General features: G+C 42.2%; 1 protein-coding gene across 5 annotated transcripts in view; it reads left to right on the top strand.

Annotated features, from left to right (window-relative positions):
• Nucleotides 1–354: 354 nt before the first annotated feature.
• GNB1 (G protein subunit beta 1) overlaps nucleotides 355–25,496 on the top strand; it is a 55,860-nt gene continuing 30,718 nt past the window's right edge. For 4 of the 5 annotated variants that reach the window (XM_080920663.1, XM_080920662.1, XM_080920665.1 and 1 more), the window contains exons 1-2: nucleotides 355–556; nucleotides 23,173–23,221. The gene's annotated coding sequence lies outside the window, so the exon portion shown is untranslated. The remainder of the gene's footprint in view (nucleotides 557–23,172; nucleotides 23,222–25,496) is intronic. The other variant, XM_080920664.1, reaches the window with a different exon arrangement.

The following is a 25,496-nucleotide window of genomic DNA, read 5'->3' on the forward strand; positions in this document are numbered from 1 at the left end:
TCCTGCCTCCCCTTCCCCCAGCCGTCCAAGCCTTGCTAGGCCGCTCACGCACGCCTTTCGTCCCTCCCGGACTGGACACTCAGGCAGGACACACTGCCCTCTGGCTTTGGGCACAAGGGACAGGAGCCGACACCAGCAGGCCAGAGCCAGAGGCCACTGAGGTCGTTAGGCTGGCTGCGCCCCTGGAAGACCCTTGTGGGACGTGAGTGGGGTGGGGTAAATCACGGTTCCTTTAAGCCACTCGCGCACGCGCAGAGGGGAGGAGGGGGGCGGGGCGGAAAGAGCGGCACGCGCACGCCGCCTGTGCGCGGTGACGCGACGTGGGGTTTCCCGAGGCTGCGGGCAGGGGCCGCCGCGCCCATCCTGATGGCTGGAGGCGTCTGAGGGGCGGACGGCGACGGCGGCGGCGGCGGTGGCGGGCGCGGGCGGCGAGGGCAGCGGGGCTGGGACTGGAACAGCCGCCGCGCGGACCCGACCAGCCTCGCCGGCTCCTGCCCGCAGGCCGCGAGCGCGACGACCAGGCGGCGGCGTGGGCGCCAGTCCGGGCGAGGGCGAGGTGAGCGCGGCTGGGGTCTCTGAGCGGTGCCTTGCCCGGGTCTGGGCCGGGCCCTGCCGCTCTTCTTTCCGCCCAGGGGTCATCGACCGCCGACTGCATCCTGCTCCTCAGGGTGGGGCGAGCGATCCTCTGGTGTGCTGGGTGGGCGGCGGGGCCGGGGTCCCGGGGTCCCGGGGTAAGTGATGGGGCGGAGCTGCCTAGGCCGGGGCGCGGGCCGGGGCGCGGGCCGGGGCGGGGGCCGGGGTCTTAGGTTCAAGGCCGCATCCGGGGTGTGAGACCGCAGTCGGATCCGAAATGCGGCAACCCGGGTGGAGGTCCTGGGTTCAAGGCCAGATCTGCGATCCGAGGTTGGGGTTCTGGGTTCAAGGCTGGATCCCGGATGCCGGACCCTGGCCCGTGGTCTTGGGTTCAAAGCCCAGTGTCCGGGATTCGGTTCTCAGGTCCATGATCTTGGGATCGAGGCTGTTGCGGGTGGTCTAGGCCTTGATTGCTGGACCCCGGAGGTGGTCTTGTGTTTAAGAAAGGGAACGGGATGCAGGGTTAGGGATAGGGTCGTAGGTTCGAGCCTCAATGGGTTGCCAAGGCGGGGATGCTAGGCACACCGCAGGCGCCTCTTCTCGCGGCAGGGCCCCCGCGGGAACAAAAACCGAGCTCTGCCCTCCCGACCGCGCCTTCCTGCGGGGCGTGGGACTCGGCCGGGCTTGCGGGAGCGGACTCGGGGCGGGTCTCCGGGATTCGGCCATCATCCCTGCCGAGTGCGGGCCTATGGCTACCGAGCTTCACGGCTCCCTTGGCTGCCGGCGTTCCTGGCCCCAGGCGCCCGCAAATGAATGGGCGCCGCGTCCGTCCGCCGCGACAAGATGGCGATGCCCGCCTTTGTCAGCCAGGACCGCGCCGTCCGCGCCGGGGCTGAAAACAAAGGCCGGCTCTGGCGGCGGTGCCGAGGAAAACGCACCGGGCTCCTTGGTTCTCCTGATGCCACTGTGCTGCGAGGGGACGTCCTGCCTAGAGCACTCAGAGGGTGGCCTAGCCTTTCCCTGTCTCCACAGCCTCGGGTTCCCATGGGGAACTGCAGCTTGGCTTTTGACCTTTATATACATTTGAACATTTTTTTTCCGGGTTTTTTAAAAACCACACGGTTAGCATCCCAAAATAGCATCCCTCTATGTGCTCAGATCATCTTTAAAGAGGTTATGTCAGAATTTTTATTTTGAGAGGAGAATTAGTGGGACTTCGTTTAATTAACTGTTTAGTGCATTGCTGTTTTGCTTAAATGTCTGTCTGTGTGTGTGTGTGTGTGTGTGTGTGTGTGTGTGTACGTGAAGGTGTCAGATTACCTGGAACTGGAGTTAATAGTCCTTAGGTGACGGATGGGTGCTGGGAACTGAACCCGGGCCCTTTGGAAGATCAGCCAGTGAATACTAGTAACCCCTGAACCATCATCTCTCCAGCCCTGAATTAGTGGAATTTTTAACTAAGTATATTAATGACACTTGTGTATGAATATTGAAATTTCAGGTAATTTGTAGTGTTGGTTTGGTGGTAGTTGTAGTACTTTGTATTATTATGTTTCGATCTGATAGCAGCAACCAAGCCTTTTTGTGTATGTGGTTAAGTAGCCTGTGACATTTACTGTTAACGAAGAAAAATATGTAGTCTGTCATGATGAGCAAATAAATGGCAGTGTTAATATTGTGAAAAGTTCCATTTCACTGTGGAGACTAAAAATGGTCTTTAGAGAAAGCATTAATCAGTTTCTAAATAGTTGGCGTTTTGTTTGTTTTTGTTTTTAAACATCTGAGGCTTCAGTGGTTTTGGTGGTGGGAGAAACAGCCTCTATTTGAAGATAAAGCTTTTAGTTTTCATGCTAAGATGTCTTCTGGATTCTTCTGGAAGGTATTTCATATTGCAAAAAGAAAATGTCTTACACTGGGTGTTTGGCTAGGGATGGAAATGTGAAAACAGGCTTTGAGCCTCTGGGCAGCAGAACTTGGTTCTGCCTGATATGAAAAAGGGAGACAGACCTTTTTCACAGACCTGTGCAGGGATGCAGTGCAACTGGGAAGGCTCTGACCTCCATGGGAGAGGCTAGGGTTCTTTACTGCTACAGGGGCTGTCTTTCATAGAAGGGGAGTCTGGAAAGTCCAGAGTAGGTTTTAGAGGTGGTGTCCTCATGCCTGCTGCCTGGTTCCTGGGTTAGTGTCAGATGCCCAGTGTCAGGGTTGTATTTTTGCTGGTTCCTTGCAAGGATCTTTTTATGCAGGAGATTAAACATGCAACTTTTGACAGTGTCTTCCATGAATGAGCTCATCCACTGGATACAAACAGTTCTTATATAGCATCTGAGCTGACATCAAAGCTGTATTTGTTTAATTGGTGCAGAGTGTCCCTTAAACACGCTTTTTAAGAGGCTTCTCTTTGTTTGATAGCCTTAGTTATATATGATTTGGGATAAGGGGAGACCAGGTAAATTTTCTTAGATTTAGAAGGTTGCAGAATAAACCAGATGTTGTAGATGTTCTCTAATCCCAGCACTCTGGACAAGCCTGGTCTACCTATAGATGAAGGTTTATTTAAATCTTCCCTTTCCCCAAAGTCACATCTACTAGTGAGGATGATTTCTGGGATTATTTGTGTGCGTTTATATTGATCACTGGAGAAACAGGCTGACTTAGAGAAGATACTGTCTCTCAACAGAAGTGGTGCACTGACTTACTGAAGCTTTGTTAATTTTACTTAGTTAAAAAATACTGGGCTCTAGTTCAGGTACTCGATGCCAAGCAAGCCTGAGGACCCAAGTTAGATCCCTGGAGCCCTCTGGGGGAAGGGAAAAATCAGCTTTTGCAAGGCCTCCGCCACTTTGCACAAACTTGCACTATGTAAGTATAATTTAAGGAAATCTGTCGTCCATTGGTATTATTGGAAAGTTAACAGCTCTAAATGTAGCCTTGAGAAAGGCATGAGCAGTCTGCAATCACCTAACATTGTCTGGCTGTGTGGCCAGTGCTTATACTGTGTGAGCCATAACAATTTTGTTTTAGAAGTATAGTATCTGCAGTTATTAGTTTGTTCATTGGATTGTTTTTCTCTGCCCAACAGATTTGGCTCATGTCAGTCACCAAATTGGATTAAATTCTTTATGTGGGCTTTGGTTTTAGCATTAGTGGATTGGTAATAGATATTCTCGGTTTTATTATCTGGATTTGACCATATGGTGTGCTTTCCCCAATTCCCTTTAGTTTTTAAAAGACCATAATACCCAGGCTGTCCTGGTATTCACTATGTAGTCCAGGCTGGCCTCTAACCTGGTGATCCTCCTTCCTCAGCTTCCCAAGTGCTAGAATTCAGGCATGACCCGTCATGCCCAGTTTTATGCCATATTTTAAACTCTTTTAGCAGAAGTCTCATAAGGCTTTGAATAAAACTTTTTTGGAATTTTTTAATTAATTTATTTTAGTATTTTATGTGTATGAGTATTTTGCCTGCATATATATGTGTACTGTACCCATGTGTGCTTGGTTCCTGTAGACGCCAGAAAGCTGAGAACTGGGAATAAAACCCAAGTCCTCTGCAAGAGGAACAAGTGCCCTTGACAGTTGAGTTGGCTCTCCAGCTCATTTTCTTAATTTTTAATTTTTAAATCTTTAATTTTTCATTATTAATATTTCATTCTTTTTGGGGGGGGGGTCCTAAGTGCTGGGACCACAGCTGGCATCTTCTTAATTCTTAACCTTGTTTTAAATTCTGATTTTAGGAGCTGGTGGTATGTACTTGTAATCTCAGCACTTGGGAAGTGGGGGCAGGATTAGGAGACATTGGAGGTCATTAGCTACATAGTCATTGAGGCCAGATTGAGCTACATGAGATCCTATTTGAGTAATTCCAGGTTTGCATTTGGGCTTTTTTTTTTTTAAAAGACAGAGCTCATTATGTTGCTCAGGCTAGTCTTGAACTACTCAAGGCTCCTCATACCTCAGTTTTTCCATTACATTCTACCAAGAGCTATTGTTATTAAGAATATTCATAGAAATTATAAAGTAGAAGCTCAATTAAATCATTGGGGTGTTTTTGTTTTTTTGTTTTTTTTTAAGATTTATTTATTATGTATGCAGCATTCTGCCTGCATGTATGCCTGCAGGCCAAAAGAGGGTACCAGATCTCATTACAGATGGTTATGAGCCACCATGTGGTTGCTGGGAATTGAACTCAGGACCTCTGGAAGACCAGTCAGTGCTCTTAACCTCTGAGCCCTCTCTCCAGCCCATTGATCATTGAAGGAGAGGAGAAAACATATTTAAATTAAGATGTTTACAAAAGTAAACTGTAAAAGTAGTACTGGGAAAAGGGTCCTATAATGATGTATGGATGTGTGTGAAGAGAGGATGTATCATGTTAACTGGCTGAAATAGGAATGGGGACCACACCTTTTAAAGTTTGGATCTTGTTGCATAACTCATTTAAGAAATGCAGACTCCTTAGACACTGGAGTTGGTCACTGGATAAGAGGACTGCTGCCTGCTCTTTACTTCCTTGTACAGTACTGGCTTTAGGGTTCATGTTGCTCCTCTGATGCTGCTGTTGGCTTCCATGACAGAAACCTTTTTTTCTTTTATAGAACACAGTTGCCTTCCTCCTCCTAAAGTGTTTCTCTGTGTATCTCTGGCTGTCCTGGAATTCTGTAGATGGGTGAAGATGGCTTCAAACTTTGAGGTCCACCTGCCTCTACCTTCCAAGTATTGGGATTAAAAACATGCTACCACCTGTTCACTCCTCCCACCCCCCAATCTTTACCTTTTGTCTTAGGGATGGTTTTCTCAAGACTAGGTTTGTCTGTGTAGCCTTGGCTGTCTTGGGACTTGCTTGTAGACCAGACTGACCTTGAATTCAAGACTTTTAATTATGTTGCTATTTTTTGTTTTTGTTTTTTGTTTTGTTTTTCAAGACTTGGTTTCTTTGTGTATAGCCTTGGCTGTCCTGGAACTAGCTCTGTAGATCAGGCTGACTTCCAACTCACAGAGATCCACCTGCCTCTGCCTCCTAAGTGCTAGGACTAAAGACATGTGCTACCATGCCTTCAGTGATTTGCCTTATTAAATCAGAATTTAATTTGATTAAATTAAAATTTAAGCATTTGTAAAATCTCTCCAATTTAAAAGATGAAGATGGGAGAGGTGGCTCAGCTGTTTAGATCACTGACTGCTCTTCCAGAGGTCCTGAATTCAATTCCCAGCAGCCACACGGTACCTCACAACCATCCTTAATAGGATCCGATGCCCTCTTCTGGTGTGTCTGAAGACAGTGACAGGGTACTCACATACATAAAATAAATCTTAAAAAAGAAAAAAGAGGCTAAGCGCACATAAAAAATGGTTGTAGGAATTATTTAGTTGAGTCCATTCTATGTTGATAAAAAGGCCATGATAAGATAATTAGTAGTTCCAAATTTTAAAATGTAGTTTATCACTAGGGGAGAAGTTATATATTAATTAGTTTGTAAGACTGTCCTGAGGATAAAGTTGTGGGAGCCTGACCAGGAATAGTGAGAGTCAGTAGTTCTCAGGGATACCTAACCAGTTCTAGAACTCAGTGAAATTTCTGAAATAAATTTGAGGTCTGGGACAGAGGAGAGGAGATGGGGTGTTTCTCATACAACAACGTCAACCGGACTCTGTTATCCCCCTTGTCTTCAGCACCGGAGCAATGTCTGGCACGTAATAAACACTCAATAATTATTTATCCGAGGCCAGAAATTTCCCTAAGGAGAAGTAGATACAGAAAGATTGGAAAAAATTGTGAACTTTCATCTAGAGAGCTTTAACACGCTTTTGAGGTCTGAGTAGATTGATTAGATGGGACCATGCTGAAGCCTGGAGCATACTCACATCAGGGAGGGGTTTCAGCTGGTAATCAAGAGCAAGCCCTGGGTTGCATGGGGTGGGGCACCACAAGTTTAGGTTCTGTCCTGGGTGCTTGTTGGGGCAGTGCATGCTGGGATGGTGGCTGCTCCATCCTCACATTCTGCTTCACAGACCTTGAACATTTTCTTGATATGAAGCGTGTTTCAAGTTCATACTTCCTATTTTGGAGCCTCTCTTTGCAGGTCATTTCTAACCCTCAGGCTTTATAGCCTGATGTTGAGCTTCCCACCTAAGCTTCAGGAAGGTGCTTACCTTTACTGGTGTGTCACCTTGTGTGTAGCTTCTGAAAATGTATGCAACAAATATTTGTTAAATCATCACTAAGGCTGTAGAAGAGATGGAGGCCTTTGAGGGTTAGTTATTAGCATTTGATGGTGATTGGAGCCTTGGTATCATTGCTTACTCTGACTTAGCAGTTCCTGCAACCCTTTTAAGGGTTCCTTAGGTTAAAACTACTTGTAATAATAAAACATTTTATGTGACTTACTGCTGTGTTGGATTTGAACTAAAGGTGAGTGAAACAGCTAAGTACTTAACACAGATCAAGACTGTAGTACAAACTAGTTACTTTCACAGCACTCAGGTTAAGGACTGGGCACAGTGGCACAGGTCTTTAACCCCAGACTTAGGAGACAGAAGCAGAGAGATCTCTGAGTTTGAGGTTCATAGTAAGCTTCAACCAACCAGGTCTTTAAAAATCATTAATCCTTCACATTTATTATTTTTACTGTTTTGAAACAGTCTTGCTGTGTCTCAGGCTCCAACATAAACAGAGTGAACCAGGTACTTAAAATAACTTGAGTATTGGTAACATACTATAAGAACTCTCAGGGTTTTATTTTATGACACTATAATATAATAATAGAAACAATAAAATAGAAAAATCTCAGAGATTGCTTAGTAGTTAAGAGCACTGGCTCTCTCTCTACCTGAAGACCCAGGTTTGAGTCTTAGCATCCACATGGTGGTTCACAACCATCTGTAACTCTGGATCTGGACATCTTCTGGTCTCTGAAGGTGTGCGTAAGGTACATAAACATACATGTAGGCAAAAACCGCACATATGTAACATAAAAGGAAATTTTATTTTTCTTTAAAAACATGTATATAAGTACATGTAGCTGTCCTCAGACACACCGGAAGAGGTCATCAGATCTCATTAGAGATGGTTGTGAGCCACCATGTGGTTGCTGGGATTTGAACTCAGGACCTCTGGAAGAGCAGTCAATGCTCTTAACCACCAAGCCATCTCTCCAGCCCCCTTATTTTTGTTTTTCAACAGAGTTTCTCTGTGTGGCCCTGTCATAGAACTCACTCTGGGCCAGGTTGGCCTTAAGTTCCAAGATCTGCCTCTGCCTCCTGAGTGCTGGGATTAAGGCTGTGTGCCACCCCCCAACCATAAAAAAATTTTTTTTTTAAATTAAAGTTTTCAAACAAAAATTGGGATTTTTGTGTCTACTACCAATGATACAGTATCTAGCATTTAAATGGGTGGTGTGTGAGTGCATGAGTTTTACAGGGATGAAGCCCCAGGCCCCATGGATCCTTTTAAATAAATGTTGTACTACTAAGGCACACACCCTTAGTCCTAAGGATAATGTTCTTTCTTATGAGATCAGAGGGTACCAGTGAAATGGTTTTGTTAATTTTAAAATGAAACATTGTCTACATCACAAATATCTCTCTATATCAGTGAACTTTCACTTCCCAAATGACCTGTATATGATGCTGTGACCTCATAGGTGGGTACAAGATCCATTCAGAACATAAACTGAAGTAAAATTATTTGATAAAATTATTTGAAAAATTGTCAGTTTCAGATTCCGAGTTAGAACTATTCTTTAAGAAACTGACCACTTGTGTTCATAGTGTGGCTCAAATAAAAGATGCCCTGCCTCAAAATCATGGTTGGGGCTCATGAAATGTCTTAGCAGGTATAGCTCCCCCACCCCCCAATAAATAAAAATTGTTAAAACAGAAAACAACCACAAAGTAGAAGGAGAGAGATCAGGCCTATTAATTTTATCTACTCATGCATGTGTACCCACACACTTACTCACTGATAATTAGAAAAGAAGAGATTGACCATTTGAGCAGGTAACACACTCTCTCCGGCAGTCCTTCCGTTCCTGTAGGGGCCCTGGACTCTGTCTCACCACTGCCATCTGATGAACAAAGACCTACCTGACTACTGAATTTAGTCTTAAATATCCATTTAATAAGACTGTAAATAATGTTTTTCCAACAAACTGTGAAAAGCTGTTTTTTCCTCCTTTCTCATTTTTCAAGACAGGTTTCTCTGTGTAGCCCTGGATGTTCTGGAACATGCTCTATAGAATATCTGCTTGTCTCTGCTTTCTGAATGCTGAAATTAAAGGCATGGGCCACTATGTCTTTTTAAAATATTTGTGTGTCGTATAATACCACACATGTATGTGGGTTCCATTGAAAGTCAGAAGAACGTTTTGGGTCCCTTGGAGTTAGAGTTAAGTCTTTCCCCCATAAAAATGTTATTTTTGGTAACATGTTTTCTAAGTGATTTAATATGTATATATTTAGAGGGAGAAGGCTTTGTGGTGTATATGGAGAACATTTTGGGATGCTTGCAGAGGTTGACTTCGGGTATTTAATGGTTTCCTTAGTTGTCTGTATTTTAGTGGGCCTTAATACTTTCTTATTTTTATTTATGTGTGTTTGTGCATGGATAAATGTGGGTACCCTCAGAGGTCAGAGAGGGTGTCAGATACTCTGGAGCTGGAGTTACAGGAAGTTGTTTGATTCTCAGTGTGGGTGCTGGGAACCAAAACCAGGTTCTCTGGAAGAGTGGTATTTGCTCCTAAACCATGGAGCCATCTCTCCGGACCTTCCTCAGTTTTTGAGATGAATCTTCTGTGGGATTTGCCTCCCTCCCATCCCCGAGCCCCACTTCATTCTCATTACTGGGGTTATAGGGGCACGGGCTGGCACATCTTGCTTTTTGTGTGGGTTCTGGAGAGTCAGACTTAGTTCCTCATGTTTATTTAGCATTCGTCTTATCCACTAAACCATCTCCTTAGCTTCTGATTCAATATTTAAAAACTTTGACGTCTTGGACTACAAAGATGTAATGGTGGATAAAACTTTACCCTGTTAACCTGAGCCTTATCCCTGAGACAGACAGACATGCATGCATGCATACATACATACATACATACATATGAAGAGAGCTGACTCATGCAAGTTACCTTCTGATATTCAAGAATTCCACACTCCCCCAAAATTTAAATTAATAAAAAAATTTTAAAAATCTTAATCTTGATTTCTGAATATATATAGTAAATATGAGTTAATCTACCAAAGCCCCTGGGTCCTGACTGACTGAGAGTGGAAAGGGATCCTGTGCTTCTAGTCAGGCACTCTGGCTTAATGTCTTGTGTCCTTAGCTCATGTGCAGCACTGTAGTACTTCATTTTCAGGGGAGGAAACTTAGAGTTTCTGCAAGGTCTAAGAATAAGGCATGGGGAAGGACAGGACAGCAGCAAGTGCTCAGTAGAGGAGCAGCAGTTCACAGACAATAGGTGTAAAGTGGAGGCCTTCTGAGAGCCCAAGGGATGGCCAGAAGTGACACTCCTGGTAAAGAGGGGAATAGATGGAGTTCATGTAAGTAGAGAGGAGACTCCTGAGGGCCCACAAATGATAGTGAAAAGTTGAGGTGTTTGCTGTGCTTGAATGGGAGTACTTAAGGTAGCTACAGAGGGAAGAGATGAAAGATCTGCAGTGAAGTGTACCTTCAGGGTCTTGCAAAAGTGGCTGGCTAGCTGAATTTCCATGTAGAAGTAAATTCCTTGAAACTTTGGCTCTTTGATCCTTTGTCTGACATTCCCTCCTGGAGCAGATGAACTTGGTTTTACCATGTTACTGCCAGGTTTGTAGGATGTGTTTGGTGCTGCCTTATTGTTGTGTGAGAACTGATGTTGATCCATATATAAGACAGGTATGTATTGTCAGTAGCACCTTTCAGAGATGAACAGGCCAGTGGAGAGGTTAAGTAATTGGCCTGGTGTTGATGGAAACATTTGTCTTGTCCTGTCCTTTCCTCTTTCTGTCTGTCTTTCTCCCTCCTTGGACAGGTTCCCCACTATGTAGCCCTAGGTGGGTTTGAACTCACTCCTGTCTGCCTGTTTCCCCAATGCTGGGATTAAAGGTTACTGCTTCCATTCAGTTGTGTTTTCTTTTCCTCATAGCTCACATGTCCACTGCTGGACATCTTGTGTGTTCTCCCCATTCTATGTCACCTTTTTCATCTCACAGGCATGGTGAGCATTAAATGAGGTGGAGCACCAGGCCTGGTGGCACCACCTTTAATTTCATCACTGGGGAGGCAGAGGCAGGAGGATTTCTGTGAATTCAAGGCCAGCCTGATCTGTGTGGGGAGTTCCAAGATGGCCAGTACTACGTAGATTGACTGTATCTCCAGATATAAACAAATAATGAAGTGTCAGCTTCAGTGGGCTTTGGGAGTGTCATACTCCCTTTCCCTCCTTTCATTAGTGCATCCCCAGGCCTTGCTGGGCTTTTAGTTCTGTTGTCAAAAACAACCACAAACTTACTCTCATAGTTGTAGAGGATAGAAGTCTGAAATCAGGGTGTCTGCAGGGTATGCCGGGAGAGTCCTATTGGCATAGTAATGCTTTGCCCTTGAGAAGCTTTCTTCTTTCCTCTCGTAACTTGTAGCAGTATCACTTCAGTTTTCTGCCTCTTTTTCATAGAGCTTTCATTCTGTGCAACTGCTTTCCTTAGAAGGCCATAGTCATTTGGTTAAGACCCACCCTATTTCACTGTGACCTTGTTTTTAGTTTGCCTGATTACACCTGAAAAAGACCTCTTTCCAAATAAGGTCACAGTTACAAGTAGACCTGAATTTCTGCAGATGCTGCTCTACTATAGGTGCCTAGTGCTTTACCCCGTGGGCCACATTTTCTGTTTCTTAGATCTCCCAGGTACTTGTTTTCTTTCGGTCAGTAGTAGTGGGGATGGAACTCAGGGGCTGTCCTGTGCTGGAGAGTGCTCAGCCACCATGTATGCCTTCAGTTCTCATTCCCTATTTCTGTCGTATATCTTGTTCAGTAATAGAGCTTTAAGCTGGATGTGGAAACACATGCCTTTACTATCAGCACCCCAGAAGCAAGGGCAGGCTTGGTCTACATAGTGAGTTTCAGGCCAGCAAAGGCTGCACAATGAGACCCTGTCTTAAAAAAAAAAAAAAGAAGTTGGTTTGAGGTTTTGTGTATATCAACCAATCATCAAAATGTTTGAGCAGTGGTGGTGCATGAAGAGGCAGGTGAATATGATAGTTCCAGGCCATCCTGGTCTACAGAACTAGTTCCAAGACAGCTAGGTCTACTTCCCAGTGGGATTTGGGGGGGGGGGGGGGAATCAGATGTTTTTGTAGTGGGCAGTTGGAGACTAATTGGGTCATCTCTAAGAAGTAACAAAAAAGAGGAACTGGCTACATGATGAATAACTGTGATTAGGTAAGTAGGTTTCTCTACTCCTCCTTTCCTAGTTGTTATTTATGTGGCTGAGGGTTCTGGGGTTCTGTGGGGGAGGACAGAGTCTATGAAAAACTGCCAAGCCATGCACCTGAGCTCCTGTACCTCCCTTTCCTGTTGGGGGTCTGAGAATTCTGCTGTAATTATGCCCTTTGGCCTGAATGTTTAGCTGAAATATACTTTATGGTAAAATTCTGCTTTGGTTTTTATTTGTAGAAGTCAGTAATTTAAGCTAATGAGTGGCTAGATAAAGTATAAAGCAATAGACTGGCCCAGCCTTGAGTTTTATTGTGTGCTGGTTTGTAACTAGCTTTTTTTTTTTTTTTTTTTTTTTTTTAAATAGATTACAGATTGGGGAGGAGGGCAGGTTCTTAAGAGAGGGAATTAGTCTCTAATGCTATTGTCATGGTTAGGCCTTTTTACAAGTCCTGTGATGGCTTTGTTTTGTGAAAGGGTGCCTAGGCTGATCCTGAGCCTTGGGCTTAACTTGATGCTCCTCTCAGCATCCTGAACTGCTGTCTGTTTGCTGTGCTTACCATTGTCATGCCTAGCTGTATATTCATAAAAGTTAGATTCCTGTGTATACTGTGAAGTCCTTGCTGTTCAGTCCTGTTAATTTGTTCAGGTCTGGGACATAGCAAGGAACATTTTTGTGCTAACCATTTTCTCCTCCCTTCCCTCTCTTTTTTCCTCTTAATTTTGCCAAGCTCATGATTGCTAGGGAACAAAAGGAAAATAGTTTGGGAGGAGCACAACAGTGAATTATTTGAATTTTTAAGGTGATCAAAACTCTCAAAGACCACATGTAGTAAACTGAGTGTGGGAGCATACCCTTTAGTCAGCATTGGAGAAGCAGAGGTGCCCAGAAGGTTCTGGAGTTAAAAGGTATATCTGTGTTTAGATAGTGAGACTTGTCTCCAAAAACAAAGTAGCTCTATAAGAAAATTTTACAATTATGTGTAGCTAATTTTTTTAATGGAGTCTTAGGTATTTTAATCTGGTTCTGCTATACACCCAAGGGACTGACTGGTTCTGCCTCTACTCAGATGTGCTTATGTTATGAATGTGGGCCACCAAGTTTATGTGGTGCCGTGGATTGAGTTGAGAAATTTGTGCATGCTGGGCAACCAGAGAGTAAATGTCATGTAAGGTCTAAGATTTGCCCACAGATCTTTTTCTTAGTTTCATCCACACAGGGGTGCTGGGATTCAAACCTAGGTCTTCTGAAGAGTAGCCATTGCTCTAAACTGCTGAGCCATCCCTCCTGTCCCAAGCTATACTGTTAATTAAGGGAGAGGCTGTGGGAATGCTGTTCAAAATGTGCAGTGCACGGACAGGCTGAGCCTGCCTCCTTCTCGCCCCTGCTCCCTATAACTAGGTATGAGAGAAGGCTGCTGTGAATGAAATTTGTCTTTCCTTCTCTTGTGTGTTGGGCATACTGTGTATTCAGCTCAGTATGGTTAGAATTCTGCCACATTGACACCTGGTGGTATTTATGGACGTCTCTGAAGGGGTGATTCCTGGATACTCCACTGAGTTCTCTTAGTTTCTTTATCTAGATTTGATAGTTCTACTTCCAAATAATAAATAAATAAATAAATAGATAAATAAATAAATAAACAGACAAATGGGAGAACCTAAGAATTCCCATTTAAGCTATGGTAAAGTTTCATGATTTGCAGGAGGAAAATGAGTTCAAGGTCAGCCTGGACTAATTAATTAGCCAGACTATCTAGAAAATAGACTAAGATGAACCAAACCCTCCCTGAAATGTGATTATATTATGAACCAGTGAAAGTTCACATCAATTTATCTCCTCGTTACCAAGGGGTATACACACATACATACATAGTTCATACTAGTCTTGAACTTGGAATCCTCCTGCGTGTGTGTGGGTTTTGGCAGAAACCTATGTTTATAGAACTGCAGTTTGGTTAAAATCAGTAATTTTCATACTAGGAACATGTTTTATTAAGTCAGTTTGTCTTTCCTTACATTTTAAAAAACATAGGCTAGTAGTCACATAGTAGGACTCAGTCCTTTACAGATGATCCAGGGTTTTATATTTTAAGCAAACTATCACATAAATGTGTTTCTGGGCTTCTTTGGTGAGTATTTCTAATGATGTTCTTTTGTTTTGGTTTTTGCTTTTTTTTAAGGTGGGGTTTCTGTATATAACTGCCCTGGCTGACCTTGAACTCACAGAAATCTGCATGCCTCTGCCTCCTGAGTGATATAATCAAAGGTATATGACTCCATGCCTAGCTCTAATTTTTTTTAATATTTATTTATTTATTTTATGTATGTGAATACACTGTTGCTCTCTTTAGACATACTAGAAGAGGGCATCTGATCCCATTACAGGTGATTGAGAAGCCACCATGTGCTTTCTGGGAATTGAACTCAGGACCTCTAGTTAAGAGTAGAGTAGTCAGTGCTTTTAACAGCTGAGACATCTCTCCAGCCCTCTAATGATGTTCTTAATGCTTGGAAGGTCTGCTACACTTGGCTGCTGCTTTCATCCCCACTCCTGTCTATCTCCTGAACCCCCCCCCCCCATCTCCTCACCTTTCTTGCCTTTCATCCTCTATCCCTAGTTCTGCTTACCCTAGGAAGTACCTTTCAACAAGCAGGTGTAGAGATCCTGATGGGTTTTGTTGATTAGGGAGTCATCCCTGTTCTCATGAATGTTGGCAGACACTTTACTAACTTCACTGTTCTCAATTGAAAAGAAGAAAAGCAGATGGGCCAAGTTTGTGGGGGCCCTGTTTCCTTTTTTTTGTTTGGCTCTCTTATCTTTTCCCTCATAGCCTTGATTTTTCTTTTCACTGTCTCCTCCCCTACCTGTTCTTAGCCTTGGTTGTTTTATATCTTGAGGCCAAGGTTTGGGTTTTGACAGAAAGATTCCCAAATTCATGGGGGTACTGTCTCAAGAGTTCCTTTTGCTCTGGCCCTAATATAACTTTAAGTCTCATATACTTGGTTGTAAGATACAACTATAGCAATGATGTCTAACAAATTCAGTAGTCATTTGGAAGTAATACTCATGAGTTACGGAAGCTAATTTTATTCATTCTTTGTTAGCTAATCATTAGTGAATTGTATAGCTTTCTAAAATTGAGAATCATATCAAACTTTTCTCACCTCAATTCCTGTGCCATGCTGAAGCTTATGCAGTGCTTGCTTTTTTTTTTTTTTTTTTTAAAGCAACCATGTCAGGCCCAGCTGTTAGGATGTGATATCATCAGGAGGGTATAGCTAGCTAGTGTGGAGCTTGGTGCTCTTCTCTTGTCAGTCACCTCTAAGCTTCCCACATTACTTTTCTTAGTGCTGTGAGTTTGTTCAACATTCTGAACATCATTTAGTTGGGGAGTGAGTGTGTATCAGCTTGTGTACCGAAGCAGGGTCTTACAGTGTATCCCTCACTGGCTTGGAATTTGTTCTGTGGTCCAAACTTGCCTTGTACTCGAGATTCACTAGCCTCTGCCTTCTGGGTGCTGGAATTAAAAGGCATATGCTACCATGATGGGTTTTGTTTGGTTTTGAACATTTATTTGTGTGCCTGCCTGCATAGTATAGCACTGTGTGTAGGTCAGAGGGCAGTTTGCAGGAGTTGGTTCTCTCCTTGCACTATGTGGATTCCAGGGATCAAACTCAGGCTACCAGGCTTGATAGCAAGTCTCTTATTCATTAAGCTGTTTTCCCAGTCTAAAAGTAAGTTTATTAAGAACATTGCAAGGGCAGTAACACAATTCCATTTGTCTTCCATTTTATTGACATATGAATTGAAAGAAAATGTGGGGGCTGGAGAGATGGCTCAGCATTTAAGAACACGAGCTGCTCTTCTGGAGGACCCAGTTATGATTCCCAGGACTCATTGGTGACTCGTAACAATCTCATAACTCAAGTCCTCATAGGTCCATAACTTTCTTCTGGGTTTTGTTGGCAACAGGCACATATGTGGTGCCCAGACATACATGTAGGTAAAACACTCATTTACATAAATAATCTTAAAAACTTTTTGTCCAAGTAATAAGGGACTACCTATTAGATGTCCTTGACTGTGGCCATGTCTTCCCTTCCTCTTTTTGAAAATGATCATTGTGTACCTTAAGCTAGCCTCAGATATTTAGTCTTATTACCTAAGGCTTTTGATAAACTAATAAGACAATGGGGATGTGTGTGAATGCTGTTAGAGAAATATTAAGGTAGTTATATAGAACTTATTTTTAGAGGCTTTATTTGCTTTTGAGACCAGAGTCTCACCATGTAGTCTAAGTTGGCCTTGAACTTGCTATGCTGTGATCTTCTCATCTATGAGCTCAGCTGCAGGTATATCCCACTAATGACTTAGCAGCCACTCTTACTTGTTTGGAGAATTGCATTCTTACCTGATGATGTGTCTGATCTGTGATGCTTTCTGACTCATTTCTCTAGTTGGATGGTGTGGAATGAAAAGATGAGTGCTTATGTAACTACAGCCTGTATTGCAGGACCCCATGGTTCTTGGCCTTCTTGTGCCTCCTTCCCAGTTACCCTTTCCATTCCAGTGCCTGCCCTGGGGATAGCACAGACCTTTCCTAAAGACAAACTGATAGTTGGAGGTGATTGTATGGAGGATGATAGGCCTTGTTGGACAGTGGACCAGATGCTGTTGTTCAGTTAGTACATAGGACAATGGAAGGAACTTGAGAAAAGGTTTTCAGAAATAATAAAGGTCTGTACAAAAAAGTCTGTCTGCTCGTCTTTATTTCCTTTCAAGCTTTTAAAAAAGTCATCTTCATGTATATGTGTGAGTGCCTATGTATATATGTGCACCATGCTCATTCCTGGTGCCTACTGATACCAGCAGAAGGTGTTAGAGCCCCAGGAGAACAGGAGCTTGATTATAGCACTCAATGTGGGTGCTGAAAACTGAACCTAGGAGCAGTACGTGCTCTTAACTGCTGAGCCATCTTTCTAGTCCCCAGGCTCTTATTTGTTTCCTATGTATGCTTTCTGTCCTGAGGCCTATCAGAATCCTTGTCTCCCTTCTTGTAAGAGCCTTAGTTAGACCAGGTAAATACTAAGAGTGGAGGGAAATTGAAGAAGGCATAAAAAGTAGTTTAATTTCTTGCTTCTAGATTTTACTAGAGATGTATTTAATGTTCAATTTTTTAAAGCAGTTTTGAGACAAAAATGGTACAATATGGTTAACTAGTGAAAACATAGGAAATTACAAGTCACCTCATTCAATCCATATATCTATCCTTCCATGTTCTTCTACAAACTACAAGCTGCTTTAGATTTTAAAAGAAAAATTATTGTTTTCAGATTTTTAGTCTCATTCCAGTATGTCACCATGCTGCATTAGGTAGGATTGGGAGGAAGCAAAAATGTTCATGAAAGTAAAAAGATCCTGCTTAGACAAATTAATTAATGGGCTGTCACATTGTGCCAAATATGCAGTGAACTTTTGACCTTGATTTCCTTATTCAGCCTGCTTCTGGACAAATTCTTATGACTAATGATTCTTTGGTTGAGAATTTGCTGGATATTCTTTAGGTTTATTTGGTTTTGTCTTGTTTGAGACTGGATTTTTGGGCTGGAGAGGTTAGGGTTAGGGTTAGGCTCACTGCTCTTCCATAGGTCCTGAATTCAAATCCCAGCAACCACATGTTGGCTCACAACCATCTGTGATGGGATCTGATGCCCTCTTCTGGTGTGTCTTACATATAGTAAGACATATAATGTACTTACATATAATAAGTAAATTTTAAAAGAGAGAGAGACTGGATTTCTCTGTGTATTCCTGGCTGTCTAGGTACTTGCTGTGTAGTCTGGGTTGGCATCAAACTCAGAGATCTGTCTTCCTTTGCCTTCTTTCAAATGCTGGAATTAATGATGTTAGCCAAGCAGTAGTGACACAGGGTTTTCATCCCAGCACTTGGGGAGGCAGAGACAGTTGAATCTGAATTCAAGGCCAGCTTAGTCTACAGAGTTTTTAGGCTATACAGAAAAGCAAAAACAACCAAACAAAAAGATGCTGAATGTTCTACTTGTTTGAAGCTTATTTGGCAAGGAAAGTCTAGTGCTGAAAGGAACTATGTATACATAAAATTTAGATTTGTGTGTTGAGTAAACCTTCATTTTGGATTTCTCCTCTCTTATGTGTGAGACAGGAAAATGAACCTAGGACTTGTACCCTAACACTTAACCATGGCCTTAGTCTTCCCTTCCCTCCTTTTATGACTGATCTTTTTTTTGTACAAACAAGTGGAAGTCAAGAAAAGCAAAGTATTCTATGAATAAAGAAAATAAAATTAGTTTCCTTCTATTATCTGTAGATAGAAATGGATTGACATTTAGTTAAAGGAAGTACACGCACAACTTCCTTTAAGTTGTTTCTCATGTGGGTCAGAAGATGGAACTAAAGTCACAAGCAGGTGTCTTTGATGCTTCAATGGGAGCACATCTGAGGGCTCTCCTCTGACTGTTCTTTGTGAGTGACTTCACTCTATCTGCATTTCCATTCTGCTCAGTTCTATTGTCCCTCCCTTAGTAAAAGCACCTGACATTTACCACTTCATCAGGATATTTACCAAGTGCTAGGCCTGGAAGCAGAGGACTTTGCAGGCAAAGGACATGGCTTGATCCTGGCTTTTGGTCCATAGCTGTTGAATGAGTAAATAAAGACCACACCTGTGAACCTTGTCTTTGGAGGCCATATTACTATAAATGTTTTATCAGTAGTTTAATTCTTTTCATCCTTCCTGTTTTTGTACTGTTACCTAGTATGCCTATGTATGTGCTCAAACTCTTAAGGCTATATTTGTACTTTTTTTTTTCCAGCCCACACTGGTGTCTGGCACAAAATCAGGACCAAAATGAGTTTCTCTCACACAGAGAACCTGTTGATCCCAAGTAGCCTGAGGCATGGCTTCTTTTAATTCTGTTTTCTTTCAGTTTCCTTTGAAGCATAAATATGGATCCTCGGCACCCATGTTAAAGCCTAGCATGGTGGTGTGTGTCTGTAACCCAGTGCTAGGACAGTGGAGCTGCTGATGCCCTGTCTTGCCTTCAGATTGTCCTATGAGAGAAATCTTGATTTCACATTTTAATGCAACCTGTAAAGAGCTTCTCAAGAATTCTCTTTTAAGATTGTGAAAAAATAAGTGACAATATTATACAAATACAATGCTTAGAACTTATGCAGTGTATATGTGTAAAGAAGTTTATCACATTCAAAGTTAATATGATTAAATTAGTTCTATAGTGTCAAAACAGGACCAGTTCATTTTATTCAGATTCTTGACATGGTGTCTGAACTTTAGCATAGTAGTTTAGTCTGCATTTTAACTTATATAACCATGGGGACTGCTTAGTAACTAGGCTCCTTGACTAAGTAAGCATGGTACATTCGTGACCACTGGACAGGGTTTAGTTCCACTATAGTGCCTTCTGGTTACATGTAGGATTTAGCTTTCTCCTTTATAAAATTCTCATCCTGAAGATGGCTCATCTGGTACTTGCCTGATATTTTTGATTCCCAGGACTCAACTTGTTATATGGAAAATGTACCCTGACAAGTGGTCCTCTGACTCCCACACATGTGCCATGGGTGTTTGCTCCTGCACATCCCTTTCTCCACCACCATCCCCCTTCAGTAAATGTGATTAAAACTTCCAGAGGACCTGGCAGTGGTAGGACATGCCTTTTTAAACCCAGCACTTAGGCGGCAGAAGCAGATGGAGCTCTGAATTTTGAAGCCAGCCTAGTTAACAAAGTGAGTTCCAGGATAGCCAAGACTAAAATTATGTATACCTATTTTTTTAAAGTTAGTTTTTAGTGGTTAAGAGTACTTAGTGGACCCATGTCAGGCAGCTCACAACTAGTACTGTAAGTCCAGTTCCCACTGTTGATAGCTACATTCACTGTACACAGATACATAGTTATGACATGAATATGAAAATTTAAAAGTCTAAAAACAGTTTTCAAAGTGGTGTGCATAGCACTGATGCCTTAAAGCCCAGTGAGCACAGCCTGGCTTGGTACACTCAGCTTGGTTAATCTCCTTTGCCTTTGTGGAATCCCTCTCCTGTTAGTTTACAGGGCTTCCCATGCTTTCTCCACCAAGACTACAGAGTTAACTAGTACACTTTTACATTACACCATTATATTTTACATTACAGACATTCAAAAGTATTTCTTCCCTTTATTGGGTCTTAGTCAGGATCTCTCTGTGTAGCCCTGTCTGTCCTGGAAACTGTTTTGTAGAGCAGGCTGGCCTCTAACTTCTATCAGCCTGCCTCTGTTGGGATTAAAGGTGTGTACCACCATGTCCTGCTCGAATTTATTTCTTGAATAGTGGATTTTGATCAGTAAATTATTTTAAAATAAAAGTTGAAGTATCATGTATATATCAAACACTAGCATTTAAGAGATAGCCAGAGATAGGCCTTCTAACGGTTTCACCAGGATTCCAAGAGGCAACTAACACCGAAGGGCATAGAATCTTTTTAAGGGCCAGGCACACAAAATAAATCATAGTACAGGTTGTGCATGTGATGGTCCTTTGTACTACTCATGGGGAGTGGTAGTCTGTCAACTTTGCACTGTATAGCATTCTTAGACTAGTCTGTTTACAAAAGCCAGGGTGCACATTCAGAGCAAGCTGCTGTTTTTCTAAATAGCTATGTTGTCCAGTAGGGGAGTATCAGTACTGTAAAAGTTCTGTTATTGAGTTTGCTTAGACAGTGACAAGTTTGTATTTACTCTTGTCTGTAATTTAGTGTTACCTATTTAAATTTTAACTAAAAATGGTTTGATAATTTTCTCTTTTGGTGTTAAAAGTGGAACCCAGGGGCCTTATGTATACTGACCCTAAACCATAATTCAGCCATTTTAACCTTTGAAATTTATACCATTTATTTCTAGTGTCCATAATGGGCTTCTTTCTTTCTAAAAAGGAAAACTAGTATCTTATCGTGTGTTTATGCCACCTGTCTTTGCCACATGCATCTCCCCAGCAGTGTCCCCAACACTGTTGGTTCATTCTTCCCTTGCTGAGAGTGGTGTTTCCCCTGCCTACGTGCCCGCCTGCCTGGCTTTATGGCTCCTAGTTCTATAACGGTTCCTGTGGACTAGTCAGCAGACTGAGGTTCTCAGTATTGTCAGTACATAGGTGTCTGTAATGTACCCCACTTTCCCACTGTACCAATGTCTAGATAGTGTAGCTGTGTAGGAGCATATGGGTATTGGCTTTGATGTTATTAAGTTCGGGTTTTCTCAGTTTTCTTTAAGGGTAGTATTTCCAGTTTGCCCTTACCTTTCTGTAGGACTAGGCGTCTGATTCCCACAGGCTGGTAAGTCCATGGAAGAAACTATAGTTGGATCTTAGTTGGGACAGTCAAGCAGTATCTTTGTCTAGTGAGGAGTAGCATGGCCACAAGATTAGCAAATGTACACAGTCATCTTGTGTGATGGTGGTTATCTAGTGTCTTCTGAAAGACTAGAATGCTTGAACTCCCCAGGGACTCTTGTGTTTCAGATAGAACAAATTGTGGTTTGTCCCTTTATAAAATGCCTAGGAAGAGCTTTCTGTAGAGATCAGGATAATTATGGCCTTTACGTTGTAGAAGGATTCTTTTGGGGGGAGGGTTAGAGACAGGGTTTCTCTAAATAGCCCTGACTGTTCTGGAATTCACTCTATAGACTAGCCTGGCTTTGAACTCAAATCTGTCTGCCTTTGCCAACCTAGTGCTGGAATCAAAGATGTATGCCACTACCACCTGGCTATAGAGGAATTCTTACCTTGGGCTGCAGCTAGGCTAGTGGTGCTGCTGTAACAGACATTAGACTTCGGGATCAGCTGTACACCTGCCAGCTGTTGAACAACTCACCCTCCCCAAAGAATAATGTTACCTTAAACCAGGGTAAGGTGGATATGGTGGCATACATCTTTAATCCCTGTATTCAGGAGGCAAAGGCAGGCTGGTCTATAAAGCAAGTTCCAGGCTAGACAGAGCTACAAAGTGAAACCCTGTTTTAAAAAGCAAAACAAAACCCTCAAAAACAAAATGTTAAAAAGAAATGCTTGGGAAACAGAAGCAGGTGAATTTCTTGAGTTCTGAGGCCAGCCTGGTCTCTAAGAGTTTCAGAACAGCTAGGGCTACACAGAAAAACCCCATCTCAAAGAATAAAAAATAAGTAAACACCAGGGTGCCAGGTTAAAACCCTTCTTTAGACTAAGGATTTGATGATTCTTCAGGCATGTACTTATGGGACCTTTTCAGAGAGGATTTGTGGAGGTGGATGTAGCTTGCTTTTACTGATTAACTTGCGTTCCCCCGCTTCCACTTCAACCTCCACCTTTTCTTTTTTGGGGCGGAATTCACATAATAGAAAATTAAAGATTTTAAAGAGAATGATTTAGTAGCACTTAGTATTTCCACAATATTGCACAACTACCTCCCTACCTAATTTTTGTCACCCCAAAAGAAAGCCCTAGCATGACCCCTGGCAATTCCTGAACTTTTGTCTGTACGGATTTGCCTAGTGTGGATCTCTCAAAAATGAAATCATCTGTTGTGTACATGGCTCTATGTGTGTGTGTAGGTAGGTCAGGACAACTTTTGGGAGTTGGTTCTCTTCTACCTGATACGCTTTCAGGGATTGAACTCCGGTCAGCTTGGCAGCAAGTTTCTTTACCCACTGAGCCATCTTGCCAGTGCCTGTCTCTCTGTTTATTGTTTGGTATTTTTGTCATTCCCTCCCTCCCTTCATTAAGAAACAGCACTATATAGAACAGGCTGACCTTGAACTCAGATCTGAGCACTGTTTTTAAAGGCATGTACCACTATGATTGCTCTCCATTTTTTATTATTCATGGTTTAGGGCTTGTTTGGTTTGTTGATTTTGGTTTTTTGAGACAGGGTTTCTCTGGACTGAAACTCAGAGATAGACCTATCTGTTTTCCAAGTGCTGGGATTAAAAAGCAGGTACTGCTGCTGCCCAGATATTTCTTTATTTTTCAATGTTAAAAAAATCCAGTGCTATAATCAGTAAAGCAGTTTGTTGGAGAAGGAAGTAGTAAAGAGGATGATTTGTGTACTCTTTTCTAAAATGTAGTTATTATAGTTGTTAGCACAGCCTCAGTATGATAAAACAACCTTTTCTGTTGTTACAGATAGACTTACATGTGTGGGAAGCCAGACCAGAAACACTTCTGAGTCAAGGTAACGTTACATATACAATTGATACTCATCAGGATTGGTTTTTTGTTGTTGTTGGTTTGGTTTTGTTTATTTGTTTGTTTTGTGTCTGGGTTGCAGGGGGTTAGAGGGTCCTGGAACTCACTATGTAGAACAGGCTGGCCTTGAATTCACAGGGATCTGCCTCAGCTTCCTAAAAGCTGGGATTAAAGCTATGCTTCTTGTCTCTATTCTCTCTTGGAGACCAGTTAGTGCTTTTAACTATAGTCATCTCTCCAGCCCTAAAAAAATATTTGTTTATTTTTATTTTATGTGTATGCATGTAGTGCCTTTAGAGGCTAGAGAAGGCATTGGATCCTCGGAAACTGAAGTTAATAGACAGTGGTTAGCCCCATGTGGCAACCATTGAACCATCTTTTCAGCCTGTTGCTCACAACTCCTCCTTGGTGTTTCACCTCATGGTCTAGATCAGCCTTAAAATCTTCCTGCCTCAATTGCTTAGATTGCTGAGATTACAGGTATAAACCACCAACACCTGCTATTTCTCTATTTTAATATTGTACTTGTATTTGTGTGTTTGTTTATCCATGCATGTGTATAGAGTGCAGAGATTGATGTCAAGTGCCTTCCTCTATAACCTTACAGCTTTTTAAAAGTTTTAGTTTTAATTGTATGCATGTGTATTTCTGTGTATTTGCATTTGAGTAAGTTGCCCTGAGAGGCCAGAGGGTCTTCTGCAAAAGTGGTATGTATTCTTAATGTCTGGGGAATCTCTACCCTCCACCTTAGTTTTTTGAAACAGGATCTTTCACTAATTTATTTAGGCTGGTTGACTGGCAAGTAAGTTTCAGATATTTGTTTGTTTTTGGTTTCCCAGTGCTGGAGATACAGGTTGTCATCATGCCCAGTTTTCCACATGGATATTCCAGATCTGAACTCAGGGGCTCATGTTTGTGTGTTTGAAACCAATTGGGCTACATAAGACCTCGTCTTTAAAATATCAAAAATAATAATAAAGGAAATGATATAAACATGCAGAATATATTACATGGTCTCCCAGTTTACATTTACAGAATTCTGAATTATATCTAATCGCCTTTCTTTTCTTTCTTGATCCTTTACTCTTTTGAAGTGGTTTTAAAGTAAATCCCCAAATCTGGTCCCCCCCCCACCCCCCTGCAACAAGTTAGGAGTGTAAATCTGTTAGTATATCGAGTGGGAAAACAACAGTTTTCTTCTGTCTTCTTGCCTGATTTTCCCTTTTAAAAAAGACTATACAGGGGAGATGGCTCAGTGGTTAAAAGCTCTGCTCTTCCAGAGGTCCTGAGTTCAAATCCCAGCAACCACATGGTGGCTCACAACCATCTGTAATGAGATCTGATGCCCTCTTCTGGAGTGTCTGAAAACAGCTACAGTGTACTTACATAATAAGTAGATTTAAAAAAAAAAAAAAAAAGACTATACAGCTGAATTTTTTTCTTTTTGTTTGTTTTGATTTTTTTGCTTTCTTATACATTTGAGTTTTCAGTCAAGAATCAAGATTCAAAGTCTACAGATAATTTGGGGACAGGTTGGAAGGAAAGAAGTCTGAGACAGGACATTAATTTTAACCAGGCTAACCCAGTTCTCAAAGCCTTCCTGCTTTAGCCTTTTGAGTGCTGAAAGAAGTGCATCCCACCTCACTGAATTTTATAAAGTTAATTATTTGGCAACTATTGACCAATAAAATCACCACTAGCTCATAGGTGATCTTCCTATATATTATGTCCCTATCCATTTCTCTACCTTGTGCTTGTTTTGAGGAGACTCTTTCTTAAATACTTTGTTCCTTTAAACATAAAATCATAAATGATACTATTCTCACACTTAACAAAATGTTGGCAGTTGCTTCTTATACAGCCCCTCAGTTATGCTGTTTGGTTGGGTTTGGCTATAGTTGGTCTAATCTCCCGCCGTCCTTGCACATTAAGACAGTTTTTTTTTTATTGTGCAGTCCTGGTTAGCCTGATACTTCACTATATAGACCAGGCTGGCCTTAGACACACAGAGATCCACCTGTTTTTGCCTCCAGAGTACTGGGATCAAAAGCATTAACCTACTATTCCCAGCCACAATCATAACGTTAAATCTTTTAGAAATTCTTGTCTTTGGAAATAAATAAAATAATCTGAAAGCTGGGTGGTAGTGGCTGGCACACCCAAGTCCCAGAATTTGGGAGGCAGAAGCAGGCAGATACCTGTGAATTCTCTAGGCTAGCCTGGTCTACAGAAGGTGAGTTTCAGGGTATCTAAAGCTATAC

The sequence above is a fragment of the Micromys minutus genome (genome assembly GCF_963924665.1).
Source record: "Micromys minutus genome assembly, chromosome: 9".
NCBI classification, from domain to species: domain Eukaryota; kingdom Metazoa; phylum Chordata; class Mammalia; order Rodentia; family Muridae; genus Micromys; species Micromys minutus.